Below are 20172 nucleotides of genomic sequence, written 5' to 3'. Positions count from 1 at the left end.
ACACAGACCAACTGCTCTTACAGCCATCCCAGATCAAGATGGGGCAGGAAATACTAGCAGTCTTACTGTAAATTTTCAAGCAATTCCCAGCTAAATTTTGCAGATTCTGGTGGATCAGACAAATTTTGAGATAAATGTTAGAAATCTCTAAGGAATTTAGGCAAATTAAATCTAGAATCTGTATCTTCCAAGATTTTCTCCTTATGTATAAAAACTTATCCAGCCAGGGCTCATTGAATGAGGAGCATGCAGCTCTTTATAGAATTAACTTCCTAAATAAAATACAGACAGAAGCTGTATTAATTTTATCTTCAGCACTATTTTAATTTTCTTTTAGAAATAGGCTTATTTAATTAACTCCTGTCTAAGACTGTCTAATATCATACAGAGAACTGCTATGAATATTGTTGAACAAAAATAAACTGAAGCCAATATAAACTAAACCCACTTACTTTATTTCAAGCTATCATCTTTCATATTTTACTTCACTTGAAGAACATTTGAATTTTGAAGAATATTCTACTGATCCACAGATTTCCTTTTCGTATTTATTTTGCAAATATAATTCTACCAAAATAAAGGAAATGAAGTAATGGAAGTAGTTACTACCAGACAAAAATTTGTAAATGTCCAGTTTAGTAGCCATTTTTAAAAGTAAAATAGGTGGACAGATCTTCGTCTACTGTACTTCAAAACAAATGAGCACAGATTATTAAGTACTAGAATCACTTTTAAAAGACACAACATGGATGCAGCTGCTATTAGTTATCTTTCAAACATGGACATGTCAGATTTGATGCCTTTCTGTACATTTTGAATTTTCAAAGAGTGTTTTCACAGTCATAAATATCTTTGTGGAATATAAAGTCACAAAGGTGGATTCAACTATTAAATGTTGCTTTACTGACATGTGAAATTATCTATAAAATGTAATTTATGCAAAACTATATATTAGTGACTAGGACCAGGCTGCCAATTATATATAATTATCCTGCCTGCCTAATGCCTCTTCTTTGTCCTTCAATCTAGGTAGTGCATTGATGCTGAAAAATTTTGAGAAACCCTGCTTCAGTTTAAAAAATCTTTTACCCTGGAGCATTTCTTTGCTTCTGTATTAAGAAGTCGTTACATCAGATTAGCTGTGACGGAGGATAAATGCCACTCAGAATTGACTTGACTTTTCAACAACTTTTGTCTCACTATACTGAATACTACTTCATCTGCAGGGAATTAGCATGTAGGTTTTGCTGGTCTGACATCCAACAGCAAGCCATTGTTTAGCTACTTTTTGTTTGGTCCGTCATTCAATTTCTAATCTGAAAATAAAAGCACATTCTAACTGAGGGTAGCCTGACAGATCACATCATAGGAGCAGATCTCAAATCAGCAAGACAGAGAGAGGAAGTGTTTGCTCACCACAGTGCACATCATTCCTTTTGAGAGTATAAAACATGGATGATAAGAAACAGAGACATGCAGTCATCTTTTAATAAGAACCAAAAGGATGTCATGTGAGAAGAATGGGAATTCATCTTCAGCACTTTCCCTAAAGCATTCTGCATGAAGAGGGTTATCTTTTTAGGTAATACACTAACCTAGTAGCACAGAAGGAAAAACCCAAAACAAAAAAACACTGTTGCCAGAAGGACAACACATTCCAAAACTGCAAGGAGACGCTTGTTGTAATTCATCCTCTTTTCCCTGAATTTCTGCCATAGGGATCTCAAACAGTGGGTCTCTGAGGAGGAAGAGATGCCAACTGTGCTCCTCTTGAGCAGCCCCTAACCGTTAATTCATGAAGTGTCAATGAAGGGCCGCCTATTCGCTGCGTCTCTCTGGCTGGCTGTCTGCAGCAGTGGGTGGTGACTAGTGGGATGATGTAACCCAAAGTGGCCGTCGGCAGTAGGTCACGGTTCATCTGCTTCCACTAAGGAATTGCAGCTGTGCAATCTACAGCCTTTACTTAGGAGAAGATTGGCCACATGCATGAAAGCATCCTGTAGCTGTTACTTCTATCTTCCCTGAAGAAAGACACAGGAAAGGAAGAGATTACAGAGAACCACAATGGGTCACCAGTATGGCTGACATCCAGCCTCAATGAGACAAGGGCCATTAAACAAAGTAATCCCAAAGTATTAAGACATGCAGGTGAAAACTTAAGGAATGTAAGTGCTAAAACAAGCAAAATATTTGAAAATGTCGTTCAAAGTCTCCAGCATTCAGGTACCAATCCATTTTCTGAGCAGTGAAACAAACAGATTACACTGCAAAATCAAGCATAAAGTCTGAAAAAAGGGGTAACCTTAGTCCTTCAGAAGAAAGGGCTAGTAATTCAGAGAAACAAGATATCACAAATAAGTGGAAAATATGCTGGAAAAATAATGTGAGGACATTGCTGGCTAGCTCCCCTCATTTCATAGGAAAGGTAGTGGATTTGTCATTTCAACAAGTGCCCTTTGTCTCTCTTTCTCCTGAGGGACATTCTAGTGAAGATCAAACTAATAATTTTTTCAAGAACAAAAATAAACTAAGGAAAAGTCAGTTAAATTTGAAAGGAAAATACTAACTCATGCTTTCTTTCACCCTAGACCTAATCACTCCTTTTCATTCCTTTGTTCCTCTGAATTTAAGACTGTACTTCTCATACACCTTTGTGTGCCCTCTCTGAAGGTTAACTGTGATGACTCTTTACACAAAGCAACCACCTGTGCCTCTTGTTTCTCCAATTCTCATCGATACAGTTTCTTATCTTTGATTCTAATGTTCTCCATGTCCTTTCAGTTCATCTGGAAATGAAAAGACAAGACATTCTGAAACCCAGGACTGCTAAAAACCTTGCAAAAGTTGGCAACTGGTATTTTTTCCTCTTCTTCAGTGCTGTATTAATAATCTGGCTTAAACAAAGTCTCACTCAGTTGTAAACTTCAACATACAGCAAAATTTCCTTATTAGATGCAAATCTCTCTCTTCTTTGGTTATCTAGTAGAAGTTAATTATGTCTGAATTCTTTCCAAAAGTAACTCATGAGCAAAATGACAGCTGACAAGAAATACATTAGGAATCCAGATGAATTTGAAGATAGGATAGAGGAAGCTGCACAGAAAATGAGATTTCAGAAACCTGCACAACACAAGAGTAGTGTAGCAAGAGCTACAGAATTTAGCTAGTAGCTGAGATATAAGGATGAAATTCATGTTTGTCCTATAACTATAAATGTGGTCTAGTCTAGTATCAGGGATGTGCTTGAGTGTGCACCCAGTGAACTTAAGTCATGAAGTCCCTGCATGACCCAGGAACTCTCCAGACACCCATCTGCATAGGTGAGAAAATGGATTGATTTGAAACAGTGAGCTGACTACAACAAAGGTGATTCACTGAAACCCTAGCGGTCTTCAGAACAAAGTGTCTGACTACTTGGTCCAGGATTACTTCAGATGGGAATTTTGGACTGTCTTGAAGATGCCTCTTGAAAGGTAGTCAAAGTGCATTGCCAGTTTGTATGTTTCAATATGGTGATTAGCATCCTGGGTGAAGAAATCCCACCCTTCCTTCTGGATACTCACTCCCTAGAACATTCCTTTACAGGACTGAATAAAGAGTGCAGAAATATGACGGTTATAAATAGTAGAAATTCTTCCTGCAGATGCAGACATGGTCACATACAACAGTCTTTTGTACATGGTTAGGAGAAATTTTGTATGTAATCCAAGCCAGCCAATAATGAAGGATGACGCATGTTCTGGAGTGGTCACACAGGACCAGCTGAGTGTAAAAAAGTGGTTGATCCTGCTGAAGACAGCAAGGACCCTTGCTATCACTACTTGGACAGTAACCAATCATTCCGCCTGAAAGAATTAATGAGAGCTCTATCCTATGCCACAATCCCAATAAACTGAGGCTTTTTTAAAATAAAATTTCCTGCCTATGAGTGTCTGTGCAATAGCAGGGCACTAGCTAAAGAAACTGACCATTGAAGTACGTAGCCACAATCAGAGGCAATACAAGAAGCAAGCTTCTGGAGAACAGAAATACCTTAGATGTATTTCACAAATACATGTAATTCATGTGCAAAAGAAAAGGAAAGACTTAACTTTCATATCAGTAACACAAAAAAAAAAAAAAAAAAAAAAACAGGATAGAATACAATAGAATAGAATAGAATAGAATAGAATAGAATAGAATAGAATAGAATAGAATAGAATAGAATAGAATAGAATAGAATAGAATAGAATAGAATAGGAGTAGAATAGAACAGAATAGAATAGAACAGAATAGAATAGAACAGAACAGAACAGAACAGAACAGAACAGTTGGAAGGGACCTACAATGATCATCTAGTCCCTGTCTAAATAAATAGACAGGGCCTTTGCAAAGAGGGTCCATGCTTGACACCAAAGAGACCAAAGGCAGAATATCCATCTATTTGCCAAAATAATGCTACAAAGTGCACTCTAAATGCTGAAAAGTATCCTAAAGTGGTGGTAGTGGGAGATTGTCATTGATCAACCTAAGGCATCCTTGAGAAAGGATGTTTCCAGGCAAATTATAAATCTGCCATGTTGGAGAAGAAGTTTCATAGAAACAGACTTCCAGGTGACTTGTAGTAGAATTATTTTGCTTATTAGAAAAACTGAATTACATAATGACAAAAATCAAGAACTGATACTCTAGACTGCCCTTAGCCATCAGAAGGCAAAACAGAAAAAGAACTCTGAATGTATGAAGTCCAAAAATGTAAAATACTAGTTTTCTCAGATCTGGGTGAGTGGGAGGCTGAAAATAGTTAAATATATAGAAAAGAAAGGTTTGTTTTCATAACTCTACATCACAGTACTTAGAAAATTATGTAAAACACAATAAAAAATAGATTTAAAAAATCCATGGAAAAGTTAGAGAAAACATCAATAAGTGAAGAGCAAAGATAAAGTAGGAAATACAGAGGGTGAAAAAGCTGACAAACTTGGCTTGGAAAATGAATGAAGTCAATGAGAAATAAGCAAGATTTTCATAGAATTATGCAAGAAGGCGGATCAACACACTGAACAAACTAAAGCTACATATATAAGATGTAAAGCTAAGTGTAACAAAAACCAAAAACTTCTGAATACAGGTACCATGGGGAAAGAATTGTTCAAGAAGAGTGGAAAACAGAAAACTGTTGGGTAAGCATTCATGTATTTAAAAATGATCTGGGAGAAAATTATTTTGGGAAACAAGTATTTTTAAAAAAATATTCTAACGGTACTGTACAGTAAGTCTGCCAATCACAACTACAGTCCCATTTGGATATAGGCAAAGATCTCAGTATTATTACCGGAGAGGAGACTACTGGCAAGAGTTGTGCCATTATGAAAAACTAATATCCCAAACTTACTTTGGAAAAAAAAAAGCACTAGTAACAATGGTAGACCCAGTAGTTTCTAGATGCAGTAGCTAAGAGAACTTGAAAAATGAATGAAAAACATTTAATCAACTAACCAAAAAAAAAAAAAAAAAAAGAAAAAGTAACTACTAGACCTAGTTTGTAAGCAGGAATGAAATAATGGAAAATACTCTTGGATGAAGTAGCTGTATGTTAATTTATTTAAATAAACAGATGGAAAGATAAAAAAATAAGTTGGTAAAATAAGCTTTTATTGCGAAAATGTCAGTCTGTGAAGAATTAAGGCCTCTGGTAAGCAAATTCAGTCAAAATAAAGAGTTCAAAGTCTCAAACTGCGTAGAGGCTTAAATTTCCCCAAGTCAAAACTACATAAAAGCCCTACTTGGAACACAAATCCCAAACAAGTAAGAAAAGCATCCAGAACTACTGTAATGAATCATTGTATATAAGGGATATCAGTAATAATATGTGTGCCTGCAAAAAATGAATGAAAAAAAAAGAGACTGAACTTCAAAGAAAACTGAGATTTAGCACTGTGAGGATAAAATAACATTCACTAAAAGCCAAACTGGATATAACCCTGAGGAAGAAAATAATAAAGTTGATGAGATGGGAAAAAAGGAGAAATGCTACTGGGTGAAACAGGAATCAAGCTCGAAGATAGGGAATTTCAGCCTAGAAAAACAAATGAAGTTTTGATATAAATTTTAAGTAACATTAGTTGCATTGATCATATGGGCAGAATCATAGAATGAGTATTATGAAATAAGAATGTGGAAATGTAACTGCCATACCAATTCAAAAACTTACAATACTGTAAGGGAGAGGTAAGGAAGGGAAGAGACAGTAAATAAGCTTCGTGAGTTGGTATTTATCACATCAAATGTCTGGTATTTAATAGTCCTTCTGCAGCAAATGGTGAAAAAAACAGCAAATTAAGGAAGGATGAGAGAGGACAGGAATCTGAGAAGGCTTCCAAGGGCCTCATATTCAATATTTTATATTTTACTCATGACCTCGGCACAAAAAGCAAAATGTGATGATGACATATTGTTAACACAAAGGAGCATTATGTAACCTTGAGAAACAAAGGGATAGAAAAGAAATTACATTGGATAGTATGAAGTGAAAATCACATGCAGGTATCCTATTTCACAAAATTCACAGTGTAGAATCCTATTTATGAGAACTTCTGACCCTACAAAGAAAATAGCTAATACAAAACCCTAGACTTCATAGACATAGTAGAAAAGGGATATTTAAATTGGATACTTCTTATCCTGAGAAACCTTCAAAGCCCAGGAGCTTTAAATCAGGACCAAAACACTCATGACTTGTTTACAAATCATGAGCTACAGAAGTGCTATAAAAAACTATCAGGTTTGTTTCCATTTAACATCTTAGATATTTTTATGTTGTTACTCTGGGGCAATTGCTCCTTCCCAGTCCAATTTGCAAGCACCCTATGGCAAAAACCTAGGGCTGGCTAAAAAAATGTAATTCAATTTCATTAAAACCTTAAAAATACACTTTACTGTAGTTTCCTATGTACTTTACACTGAATTATATACTGGTTAGGGATATGGTGTAGTTGGGAACTGTCAATGTTAGGTTAATGGTTGGACTAGATGATCTTCAAGGTCTTTTCCAACCTAGACAATCTGTGACCCTGTGAATTCAACTACTGATTAACCCTATATTCAGTACAGTAACTAACGCTGTATATAAAACAGCCTGTGGAAAAGAGACGACCTAGATCCAAAACCATTCTTTGCTGATTTGACACCTTACCTACACAAGATATGCAACAACTTCAGCTCATGCACTTGCTTCATGCTCCACTCCTCTATTCTCTCATTTCTTCCATAGTCTTCTACCACCTCATCTTTTTTTTGTCAGTAGAAACAAATGGGTCTTCTACTCTCCAGGAGTTGCTCCCACTTTTCAGGCCTAGCAGATTTCATGCAAAAAAATGCAAAGGTCCCACCCTTCAGCACCTGAAAGCCTGTAATACAGGCTGCAACATGCAGGAGTACCCTCAACACAGGTCCCTGGGAGACAAGGCAAATGCTACTGCACAATGTGTAAAGTCTCAGGATAGGAAAAGGACTTAAAACCAATAAATTGTAATAATAATTACACAAGTCAGAACTTGAAATATCAACTTATGAGTCCAACAGCTAAAGGTAACTTTTAAGGTTAAACACTAGTCTTCCTGCCTCTGCTACAAGACCTAAATTCCAGTCTCAAGCACCTGCATTCATATTTGTCTGGTCCTTGCTGCTCAGATAAAGGCTTCATTACCCCTTCCTTAAGACAGATTTACATCTGCCTTCGTGAACAGGTCTGCGCTTTTCACTTACAAGCTTTTGACCAAATCATGGAACAAATGTGCTGGAAAAAAAAAATATTTTTAACAGCAAACTCTGCTTTATCAAACTATTCTTTCATTCAGAATTAAATATCTGAATGTGTATATATATGTATATAAAGTCTGAATTCGTGTTTAAATAAAAATTACCAGCAAAATCAACACTTCTCCTGTGCAAGAATTTGCTTATTTTCAGTCAAAACCATATTTTTGTGATAAACTTGCCCAGATAGATCTTATAATTTCTTCTACTTCTTAGTTTCTGAGCTGAGGTGAGAGTAGGGAAATGGCTTCATTTTGTCTCTTAATTAATTGCTATCCACTTATAACTTTACCTTTTCTGCTGGTTCTGCATCAATCATGTACAGTAAAATTTCACTGTTTTAGAGACAGAAAAAAAAAAAAACATTAGAAATTTTGTTTACAAAGTCAAAATTCAAGTCATAAAAAAATCTATCGATATAACAGTCCTTTCTGATTCTCCTCTTCCTTTTCTCTTTCCCTTTTGATAAATAAATGGTTTTATTTGAAACTTCACAGTTTATCTTCTTTGAAGAAAAATAATTTTGTGCACCTGTATATTGCTAACTCTATTATAAAAAGAGACATATGATATCCAGAAATTTAGATCTAGAAAAACCTGTCTGGGTGAAGGTTCACAAAAATTGTGGAGACATTGATACTCCTCTTATCCCTTCCTTTTTGCAGTTATCTCTACTACCTGAATCCCTGCTATGAAAAGAACACATTTAGCATGACACTGAAGTATTTTGACTTCTTTTTTAAAACTGGTATCTCATACAGATTTCCAGTTTTACAAACTAAACTGCTTTTGTCACAGTTCTTGCAAGGCTTCTGATTCTTGTGCAATTATGATGCAAAGCAGGTGACATCTACAGGTACACAACTAATATTTAGCAGCTTTCAAATCTATTTCTGACACAGTGGGTATCTGTCATCACTGACCAACTCTCTTCCCTTCCTGTTTTCTCTACAGCTCACCCTATATTCCCAGCCCCACCATCTGGGCAATGCCTTTCACATACCACTATGGAGGACTTCTGAAATTGTGGTTGGGAGGCAACAAAAAAACCTTGTGATCTAAAGGAACCATCCATCTGAGCACAGCACAGACTCCGTGTCTAGCATGGCCATATGTGCTACCAAAAACCCTGCGTGTTTCTCATTGCTCTAGGAGCATTGAACAGGGTTCCAGAAACAGCATGTTTCCTCCTGGCTGCTTCCTGCTAATAATCTGCAGTCTGCCAAAGCAGCTTGAACCTCTCCCCTCTCCACACCCAATCCCTAGGTCACTAACCTTCCCAGTGCTGACAGGAATTATTCTGAAAAAGAATGACAAAATCTGAACCATCTTTCCATGCACAGGGAATGGCTTGCCAGGGACTTGATCTGTGGCAAAAATCAGCCCTTCTGAACCATTATTTTTAAAGAGCCTTTTGGTTATGGGGCATATTAGGATTTTACACTCTGCAATGAGAGAAAAAAAAGTCAACAACAAATCTCCAACAGTTTATTCAACTGCCCTCAGTTCCACTACTCCTTTCTCCCCCCACACCCACACACACATATTTTATATCTTTATTACATCAGAGAATGCTGTCTCAATGATGTAGTACAGTATAGTACAGTACATCTGGTGGCTTAGGTAATAAATCACAGGACTATTTTTCTAAGCTTTTAAATAAGATTGTTTTATCATCTGCTTCTTCCTACTAACAACGCCATTGGTTCAATGGCTTGCTTGGCTTTGAGAGCTTTCCCACTAGCTAACCAGGCCTGGCACAAAAATTTCACAGCTGTGCCATATACTTCATGGTGTTAACAATGAATCCCTGGTTACACAATGAAATTTCATTTTCCACTCCCCAAGTCTCCACTCCTCACATTCTACAAGGATGACAGACAGTTTGGGAGACCAGCCCTACCCCCTTGTCTGGCAACAGAGGTATTAGCAAAAAATAAAAACCAACCTTCTTGTTTGGGAACTCCCAACATCTTTCAAAACACAACTATAACAAACTCCAAAGCACTAAGGAACTTTAGCCTCAGGTCCCCCCTCTGCACCCACTTCTCCCTCAGCGCAGGCCAGGCTTGTGAATTACAAGCACAATGCCCACTCATGTAGATTTAACTGCTTTGTTATCGAAATTGTGCAAGTAAGACAAACATTTTATATAGACATGATTTGACTAAAGGTTAGAGTATTCCTTGATATTTCAGGTCACTTCTAACAGTGGTGTGTTAAAATATTTTTTTTAAGATTTAAATTTACTCAAACCTTCATTCTACTTCTTGCTGTTGTTCTGTCAGACCAGCATGTTAATTGGTTGCTTAAAATCCTATATATACTGCAGGCCAACTAAGGGAAATGGTGAGCAGCATCTTCAGCTGAGCCCAAGCAGTATCAGCTGACAGCTGTGTAACCAGGACATCTACCATTGGCTGCGTGGATGTGCTTATACTCTAGTGCACCTTCAGATTATCCCACAGAGGAGGTAATGGCCTGGATTTTACAGGAAAATCACTTTTAAAAAACATACAAAATATTTAGTTGTCATAATACCAATGGATTTTGTAGATCAAATGTATTGGTTGGAGCATCTACTAGCTCAAAGTTTCATTGTACTTAATTCAGCAGTAACAGTAGCATTTCAAAGTAGCCGCACTCCATTTTGTCAAGTTTCTTCTGCCACAGATAAGTTTTATTAGTTCCATTGTTTAACAGTAGAAGTCAGTAGCATGTTGGGTAAATATTAAAGAATCCCCAGACCTGGTGATTCATGCACATAGCTGGTTCCATTACATATGAGAAACATAGAAACAGTAGATATACGTAATTAACAAACAACAAATTATTATATTAATTTATTAATCCATTATAAATATCATTCTTTATTTCCTACAGTTATACATATTTATTTATTTTTTTAAAAAATAGGGCCATGTCTGTCTTTGTCTTGTAATTCCCGTGAGGATGGGCAGGGAGACGATAATGTCCACTCAAATGTCATGAGTCATGGCTGAGAATCTCTGGTGAACTGAAATCAATCCAGGAAGTAAAAACGGTGCAAAATGAAGCATTCCTCATCTTTAAAACTTACATTTACAATGAATGATAAAACAGTACTTAAGAATAATAGTATATTCACATACTACTTAGTGACAAGTGCAAGAAGAAATTTTATTTTCACAGGAAATTGTCTTCATACACTCCTTAGGGTTAAGGTTACTTCGAAGTACAGTGATACTCTCTTCACTATCTCAGCTCAATACTCAAGCCCCTCAGCTCAAGCCCTAGGTGTTTAGTATGCTGGAAACAATCATGTAGGAAACTCAGCATTATATGGCAAATCAAAACACTGTGGTACCTAGTAGAAGAGAATTTCCAAGTCTTCAGAGGGAATTGGGATAGTGGCCAGGTTTCTAACACTTCTTTTTAAGACTTCATGCAGAAGCAATCAGACTTGCCTAAACACAGTTCATATTTTGAAGATTATCTTCAAAATAATGAGAACGGAGTTTTGAAGTAATATTTTCAGAATGTGTAAAACTATACATTTCACCCTGATCTTTTATGCTTGTACTTGGTCAGAAGTCTAGCTTACTGAGCAAACTGTACCACCTATCTCCCAGTGGAGACTCTGCGGACATCTGGACCAGGATCACTGCTAATATGATATTTTGCTCAAACCACCTCATCTCAGCTTCAAGAGAGTTAAAAGTACATGAATCAAAGATAAGCAATTCAAGCTACGACTATGCAGCATATAAAACCTGAAATGTTCTCCTTTACAGTAGTATACACATAAGAACAACTATATTACATCAGGCCAAAGCTTTATGTGCTCCAGTTGGTAATCTAAAACAGTGGTCACTAGCATCCAAGAATGGAACAATAGAAATAGGATAGCCATCCTTCTCTGAGCATACAACATTTAACAGGACAGAGTAGAAGTATGCCTATATTCACAGTATATTTAATATTCCCCAAATTCATGGTTATTGTATCAGAAATTCATATCTGAATCTCTAATAACAGCTAAGTAATTTATGGAAGTTATTCTTTTAATAACAGCAGGCAGCATTTAGTAGGAACAACAATTTTGCTTGTAATAATCTCACTTTAGAATTATGAGCCATTCACAGAATCATCCAGGTTGGAAAAGACCTTGAAGATCATCTAGTCCAACCATTAACCTAACACTGACAGTTCCCAACTACACCATATCCCTCAGCGCTATGTCAACCTGACTCTTAAACACCTCCAGGGATGGGGACTCCACCACTGCCCTGGGCAGCCCATTCCAACGCCTAACAACCCGTTCTCTAAAGAAATACTTCCTAATATCTAGTCTAATCCTTCCCTGGCGCAACTTTAGGCCATTCCCTCTTGTCCTATCGCTTGTTACTTGGTTAAAGAGGCTCATCCCCAGCTCTCTGCAACCTCCTTTCAGGTAGCTGTAGAGGGTGATGAGGTCTCCCCTCAGCCTCCTCTTCTCCGGACTAAACAGTCCCAGTTCCCTCAGCCGCTCCTCGTACGACATGTGCTCCAGACCCTTCACCAGCTTCGTTGCCCTTCTCTGGACACGCTCGAGTCATTCAATGTCCTTTTTGTAGTGAGGGGCCCAAAACTGAACACAGGAATCGAGGTGCGGCCTCACCAGTGTCGAGTACAGGGGTAAGATCACTTCCCTGTCCCTGCTGGCCACGCTATTTCTGATGCAAGCCAGGATACCATTGGCCTTCTTGGCCACCTGGGCACACTGCTGGCTCATTCATCACCAGAAAATAAACTGCTAAAAATAAATTATTTTTTAAAAGGACTCCCTCAAGATAGGGCTGCACTAGTGCTACCACAAAAATAAGAGCAGAATGAATTCAAGACTTCGGAAGACATTTTGTTCCTGTTTTCTGAAAACAGTAGCTAAGCAGCAGACAAGGACTATTTATTCCTCCTCTCTTTGCGAGACTATGAAACATCTAACGTTAAATCTATGCCATCTAATTTTCACTGTGCAGAAGGATGCAGATTCTATCTCCAAAATACAGTAGTGCCAACCTCTGCAGCTCTGCCTGTTAGCATAGCTTGTACTGTAGCTAGAAGGCAGCCTGTGATAATTTGCTGTTCAACTCTTTCTTTTATCTGAGTAATAAATACACAAGAATGAGAAAAAGATATTTGATTATTCAGTTGAAAGCAGTCCAACTCATTTGAACCTGAAACTATTACACTTTGGAATACACTTGGTTTTCAGAAGTCCCATCTATTCCTAAGTGTTGAGTGTAGCTGGATCAAATCATCATGTCCTCATTATGTGATTAAAAGAGCCCCTGGCCATGCTGTTTCTATGTTTGTCTCTGGTTTTGACTTCCGTGGTTCCAGAGTATCCCCGTTCGCCCCCATTAACGGCGATCACAGATTGAGAGTTGGCTGCTTTGCCTTTTTATACATACCACTTGGATCATGAGTAATGAGGGGCATTTCATTTAGGGGTGTTTCTAACAATCGGACCCTGTCCAACGGCCATGTGTCAGTTAAATGAATGTTAAAACAAGGTCGGTTAATGTTAGGCAAGTCTCCTTGGAAAGTTATTAGCAAAGAGACTGTTTATTGCTAAAACATCCTTAAGCAAAAATAGAAGTATGTTTAACACCGTGTCCTAGATTTCCAGTGCACATCTCCAAAGTGAGTGTTTTAATAATTTTGCACTGTCTTTGTTCTCCTCGATAATAGCTAGCACCTCTCTTGCTCTTTCACTCCAGTTTCAACAAGAACAGCAAATGGCAGCATTATGACACCAGAAGACAGTTCCAAGATTTTCCAAGTTTATGAGATTTCTCAAATTACCAGGAAAAAAAAAAAAAAAAGGCTATTAATTTTAAAATTAACTTAATCCTAGCATGTTTGGGATTAACAAATATTGAATTCTCCTCAAAACACTCCTCTGGGCAGGCAAGGAAGTTTCCCAAGGAGCGAGATAATCAGTATGCAAAGCACTGGCAAAATCATATCACTGCTTTACACTAGTTTGACAAAAAGAGTTGAAGGGGAAAGAAAGAAGGAAAAAAACACATAAAAATCAATCAGGACAAAACTAACAGACAACTTGCTTTTCCAAATTTTCACTTATGCTGGCTGTAGCTCACAAATTCACAAACTGAATAGATGATGCCAAGGTAAACACACTAAGCTAAACATTATGTGTTTTATATAATCAATTTATTTATTTTCAATTTTGATACTCTAACCTATATCCTTGAATTAGAAGAAATTAAGAAACAGATGTTATAGAATTTTGAGCTTACTAACACTGTTATTTTAAAGTCTTCACTTATATGCCTTTCAAAAATTATGAGAACTATCCTAGAAAAGCACACAAAATTTGATGGAAGAGTGGTCACCACAGTTTGGAGTCATCTGCAAACCTGACAAATGTACCCTCCATTCCCTCCTCCCAATTACTGAGAGAGGTGTGAAACAGAACAGGTCCCAGGACAGACCCTGTTGAATGCCCCCTTGTTACTGGCCTCCAGGCTGAGTACAACCTTCTCAACCTGACCATCCAAAAAACATTTTACTCATCCACCTACACAAGCTTAATTGTCCTAAAATCAATACAAGAATATTGTGGTAAACGATGTCCAAATCTTTGCTAAAGACAACATAAATGACATCCAATGCCCTCACATTATTCAAAAATACAGCCTTTCTACTCTTCGTAAAAGGCAGTCAAGTGAATCAGGCAGACCATGTTGGAGAAGACTGAAGCAAAGAAGGCACTGAGTACCTCTGTTTTATCCATGTCCACTTGAAACTCTTTCTAAGCTCATATTATTTTAAAAACAAAAAGTAAGGAAGACCCACCCAGAGGAAAAAATATTATTTCTCTTTTGCATGGAGAGACGCTAAGTGTGACAAAAGAGAAGAAAGTTCAAGAGATGACATGGTATCTCTGAGGTGGTAGAAAGAAGCATTTCCTTGGAACCAGGGAGAAATGTATGTGTTTGCTACCACTGAGAAGAACTGCCATTATAAATCTTACGTTTGTTTCTACTCTTACTGAAGTATTTCATACCAAGTTTTATTTTTCTCCATTTAAAAAGATTAATTTATTGGTTTTGTTTTTTAATTGCCTTTTTAAAGTTTAAAAGTCTTTTGAGGAATTCATTATAGGAGAAAATTTAGGCACATCCACTTCAAAGCTCTCACTGAATCTACATCTCATTACTGTCATTTAATTGTTTCTTCATTAGTTCTGTTCTTTCTCGCTTTTATGGAAGAAATAGCTGCTTGTTATTTTCTTTAATCAGGGAAAAGAACAGCTTCAATCACCTCAAACAATACTTTCTTTGCACCACATTTTATATAATGAAAATTATTTCCATTTATTATCTACCAAAGACATGCCTTAAAATCCTTAGGTATATATGCATGGGTCAACATGAAAGCTTCATGATCATCTAATGCAGCTAAATTCATTTTCCATGTGTGAAATGAAAATTATTTCCCAACACAAGTTACACTTAAATTTTAAAAAACACCACTGAGCTTGAATTGCATTTAAGTCCTACACTTGGATTTATAAAAAACAGTGAGAAGTAATTATTTACTTAGGCTTCTTATTTTGCCTTCTGTGTGCACATAAATATAATACTTCATTCAACACGTACTATTATAAAGAATAATTTCAGCTCTTTCATGAAACTGCAACAGGTTTTTGTATGTACTTATTACAGAGGCAAAGGTTAGTTTAGGCTTCATGCCAGTTTAATCCTTGTCATTTGTTCTTAAACACCCAGCAACATGAGTTTCAATTAGTATTAGATGTAGGAATGTTGTTTTTGTAATAGACACACCTGTTTGCCATGAAACGAATTGAATCCAACAACCTGTTTTACATACGCTATATGATAATCTGATGTAGTCAGAATTCCTCTCTTTCCATCATCACTTACTGATGATATGCTTCAAACAAACAAACAAGTTGTTATTTGAAAATACTTGGGGTCAGTAAATACAAAAAAAAAAAAGTGGTTTTTGAGTTCATTCTACATCAGTATTATAGTGGTATAGCATCTTGCTTTGACACCAAGAGACTGCCTAAAGGAAAGTAGTTGGATGCTCTCCAAGACTTCAAAACACAGCCAAGTAAGCTTTAGTGTATATTTCATCACCCTAACATCAGTTTAAAATGCCACTGAAATAATGCAAAAAATATATCAGATAAGGCTTCATGAATAACCAGGACTCCAGCTGAAATTAAAAATAAATAAATAAATAAAAATTCTAAGGTCTTTAAACAGAGTGAAATCTGTTCAGAAATTTCCAACAAATCAAAATTCAGTTTTTGTCAACTATTAGACAACTTCCTTGTTCCTGAACAACTGAACCTTAAAAAATAATCAGTAACAGAAAACCCGTCACAATGCCACATTATATCAATATAAATTTATTTTAGTGCTTACAAGGGGTCTTTTCTCTTTTAAACCAGGTGAAACATGCGGGTTGTTTTTTTTTTTAAGAGACAACCAATTTATTCAATACTCTCTCTTTTTAATTTTCTTGTTAAAAAAATAATTAATGCTAATACTACATCATTCTTCCTGAAGCACTCAAAAAACTGTTGGAGATGGCTGTGTCATTTTGACCAGGAGTCCCTTTTTCGCTAAATACAAAACTGACTAGGGAAATTTCTCTCTGGTCAGTGATTTATAAATAAATATTTTACTGATCTTAAACTTTTTTTTCAATTTACTGTTTATGTGGCAATAATCTTTAGTGTCTTTGAACCATTATGTGGCATGCAAACCAAAACCAAGAGATTGATCTTGCTCTAAGAAATTTACAAGTATAAAAAAGACCCAAATTGAAAAATTCAGGTCATTGCATCCTGTGAAGCTGTGTTTGAATAAGTCATGCTTTTATGTGTGGACTTGACAAAAATGGACCAAGAACTTTCACAACACACTTCTAATTCTCCTCTGCCTGACTCATAATGTTATTCAATAGGAATAACAGACTGCAGCTTATTACAGGGAATAAACTCAGGCAAGGGAGAATATAGCATTATTAGCTAAATTAACCCGAATATTGAACTAATTGAAGATGAACGACTTCCTTGAAGTAATTTTTCTAACATACTGGAATAGTTTTAATGAAAATAAGCATATTGTCCTTTGTTTAAAAACACAAAAGTGAGGGCAAGAAATATTATTGTGCTTAATCTAAACAATAGAAAGATTCAGATCATAGCTTGGGAGGCTAGTTACTGCACTACATCCTTTATTTAGCATAGTGCTTTTTTACTTTGGACAAGCCATAATCTGTGATATCACAGTCTAAGAAATATAAAAAATTATTCATGAACAAACCATCTTTACCTCTAGTTTTATGTTACCAAATTCAGCAAAGGCAGGTCATAAGTACTATCACTCAAAATTATTTTGCAGCAGTACCTAACCTTGAATTAGGACATTCTGCTTGTTCAAAGAATGTTAAAATGAAGTTAAATAATTTATACTATATGATCAGAAGCTGTAAGAACCTCAGCTTTTTAAAGATGAGGCAAGACATATTGCAATGTCTCCCAGTGTCACTCTGAGCAATGACTAGTGCTAATAATGTATATTGTTTTCATAAAATCATAGAATGGTTTGGGTTGGAAGGGACCTTAAAGATCATCTAGCTCCAACCTCCCTGCCATGGGCAGGGACACCTTCCACTAGACCAGGTTGCTCAAAGCCCCGTCCTACCTGGCCTTGAACACTTCCAGGGAGGGGGCAGTCACAACCTCTCTGGTCAACCTGTCCCAGTGTCTCACCATCCTCACAGTAAAGAATTTCTTCCTTACATCTCATCAGAATCTACCCTCTATCAGTTTAAAACTGTTACTCCTCATACTATCACTACCCTTGCTGATAAAGAGTCCCTCCCCGTCTTTCCTGTCAGCCCCCTTTAAGTACAGGAAAGCTGCTATAAGGTCTCCCCAGAGCTTTCTCTTCTCCAGGGTGAACAACACCTCTCAAACTATACTTATACAGGAGACTGTATATACTGCTCCAGTCCCCTGATCATTTTCATTTTAAGATAGTCTCATACTGGAAAATATAAAGTTGCAAAATTTTGTCAAACTCAAAGTTGAAAAAAACCCTCAGTTCAGAAAAATTCTCCAGACTAATCTTTCCCTTAACAGTTGTTCTTTGGAACAGTGCAAAGCAAATTTTTTCCTCAAATTTTTGTTTGTGAAAAGAAAAATTTAAAAAATACCAGAATATTTCAACTTATATCCAAAGCGTTTTGACAGATTTACTACTACGTTTTGTGAAGATATTAAATTTTACTTTTTAGCAAAAATCAAATTCTTACAAAATGAAAGGTTATTTTTCTACTTAACCTGACTGGCTTTAATTTGGAACAGATGAAAGAATGCAAACCACTGAGCACATGCAGCTTTTTATGCGTTATACTAATTTTTAGGAAATTTCTCACTTTATGTGGTGAGAAATTAACACTTCTAAACTTGTGAGCTCTGATAGTATCAAAATATGGTTGTAAATACACTGAGGAAGTAAGAAGCATGAACTACATTTGTCAAAATATTTTAGTCCTCAAAGCTTATAACTTGTAACATTGATAATACTAGACCTAGGACTAGCAACAGCCTCCAAATAATCAGCAGTTTCCATACTACTGTTCCTACAGACACTGAGTTTGAAGGAAATTTAAAGAAGATGTTTTTTAAGGTTGATTATGGTTTCTTTAATCCATCCCACTACTTTTTTTTTTTTTTTTAATCATTATACATATAGCGTGCTTCATTAGTAGAAAATCTTAATATAAAGTTTTGCTTCACAGCCTGTTTTTTAGAAGATTTGGGCAAGTGCTGGTACCACAAAACACAGCAATAAAATGTTAAGCAGTGAAACTCTACATTTGTACAAAGTCAAGGTTCATCATTAAATACAACTTTTTTTATTTCCCAAAAGCTTTTTTCCAGACTTCATAAACAAATAGCCTACTTTGCTTTTTGAAAAAATGTGGATGATGTAAAACATGGCTGACATTTCTTCTATAAGCATGTTACACTTACTAGCCCAAATATTTTTTATTCTTACCATTTTGCTTTTCATTTATCAGAGGTACTACATGTAGTGAGGTAAAATGAGCTTTGCCAGAGCACAGCATTATATTTTCAGTAAGGAAAGTTTACTTTTTCAAATTTAAAGCTTCATCAGAAAATTAAAATACATGGATATAATTTAATTTCTATGCATGTGTATGCATATGCATATGCATTTAAAATGTTTAGTACATGAAACCTGTATTCATTTCTATAAACTCTACCATTTCTATCAAGTCTACTTTACAGCCATCCTCAATTACCCTGATGGTCCTGTCAAAGTGTCGTTATATTATCTGAAGGAAGTATTACGATTTTAGGCCTAGCAATTACATAGTTACATTAAATGCAATTTGTAAATACCCTGTTTGCCACAGATATGACTCTCTATTTTGCACTGACTCAGTAAAATCAGTTTACAAGCGATATTAAATTTTAGAACAATCAAAACTACACTGTACTGGATCAACATTTTTGTCCTGAATTGTCATCCAGAAGTCATCTGTGCTTTCAAATTTATATTGCAGTGTGTGTTTAAGGTTATCACATTTCTGTGAAATACTCCCATATAAAAAAGCAATCACTGAAGTGATTAGCATCATATTCATCAATAGATTCCCAAGTTTCACACTGTAACTGCTTGCATGGAGTATTCATTGTTTCCCTGAGAGTGATACTGTTAAAGGTCTGAACTATTGTTTCCACTATTATAAAGAACATTGTTCACCCTCTTGCGGTGAATGATGTGCCTCTTAAAAGATGAGCTGCATTTATATGATATTGAATGACTGCAACTATAATTAAAACTTCAGAATTTATAAGGTACTCTGCATCACACAAAAACATGACCCTCTAACAGGAGTGAATGTATAGTTCAATTCTACATAAACCATTGTGCTCATTTCTTGAATAAATACAAAGAATTATTGGGGCACTTGCAAGCTTTAAAACCAGCAGAAATAAATTGCCAACTCGTGATGCACTTGGGAGTCTGGACAACAAGACAAAACTTGGAATTTCTCCATTGTGATAAGAAAATAAATGTAGGACAAAAAAGAAAAACATACAGAAGAGGGGAACCTAAAGATTTTATTTTATTTATTATTCTACTGCCAACGAAAAAAGAGTTTTTCTCACCATGAGTTATTTCTTAAAAGCCAAACATTTTCTTTGTGCTATTCTTGTAGTGTGCACAGCCACAGAAGTTAAGAGCCAGGCAATTCTGTCAATACCTGCCATTCATGTAACTATCTCCACAACTACAACCACTCCTGTGA

Source organism: Strix uralensis, chromosome Z (genome assembly GCF_047716275.1).
Source record: "Strix uralensis isolate ZFMK-TIS-50842 chromosome Z, bStrUra1, whole genome shotgun sequence".
NCBI classification, from domain to species: domain Eukaryota; kingdom Metazoa; phylum Chordata; class Aves; order Strigiformes; family Strigidae; genus Strix; species Strix uralensis.
This window is presented reverse-complemented; position numbering follows the sequence as displayed.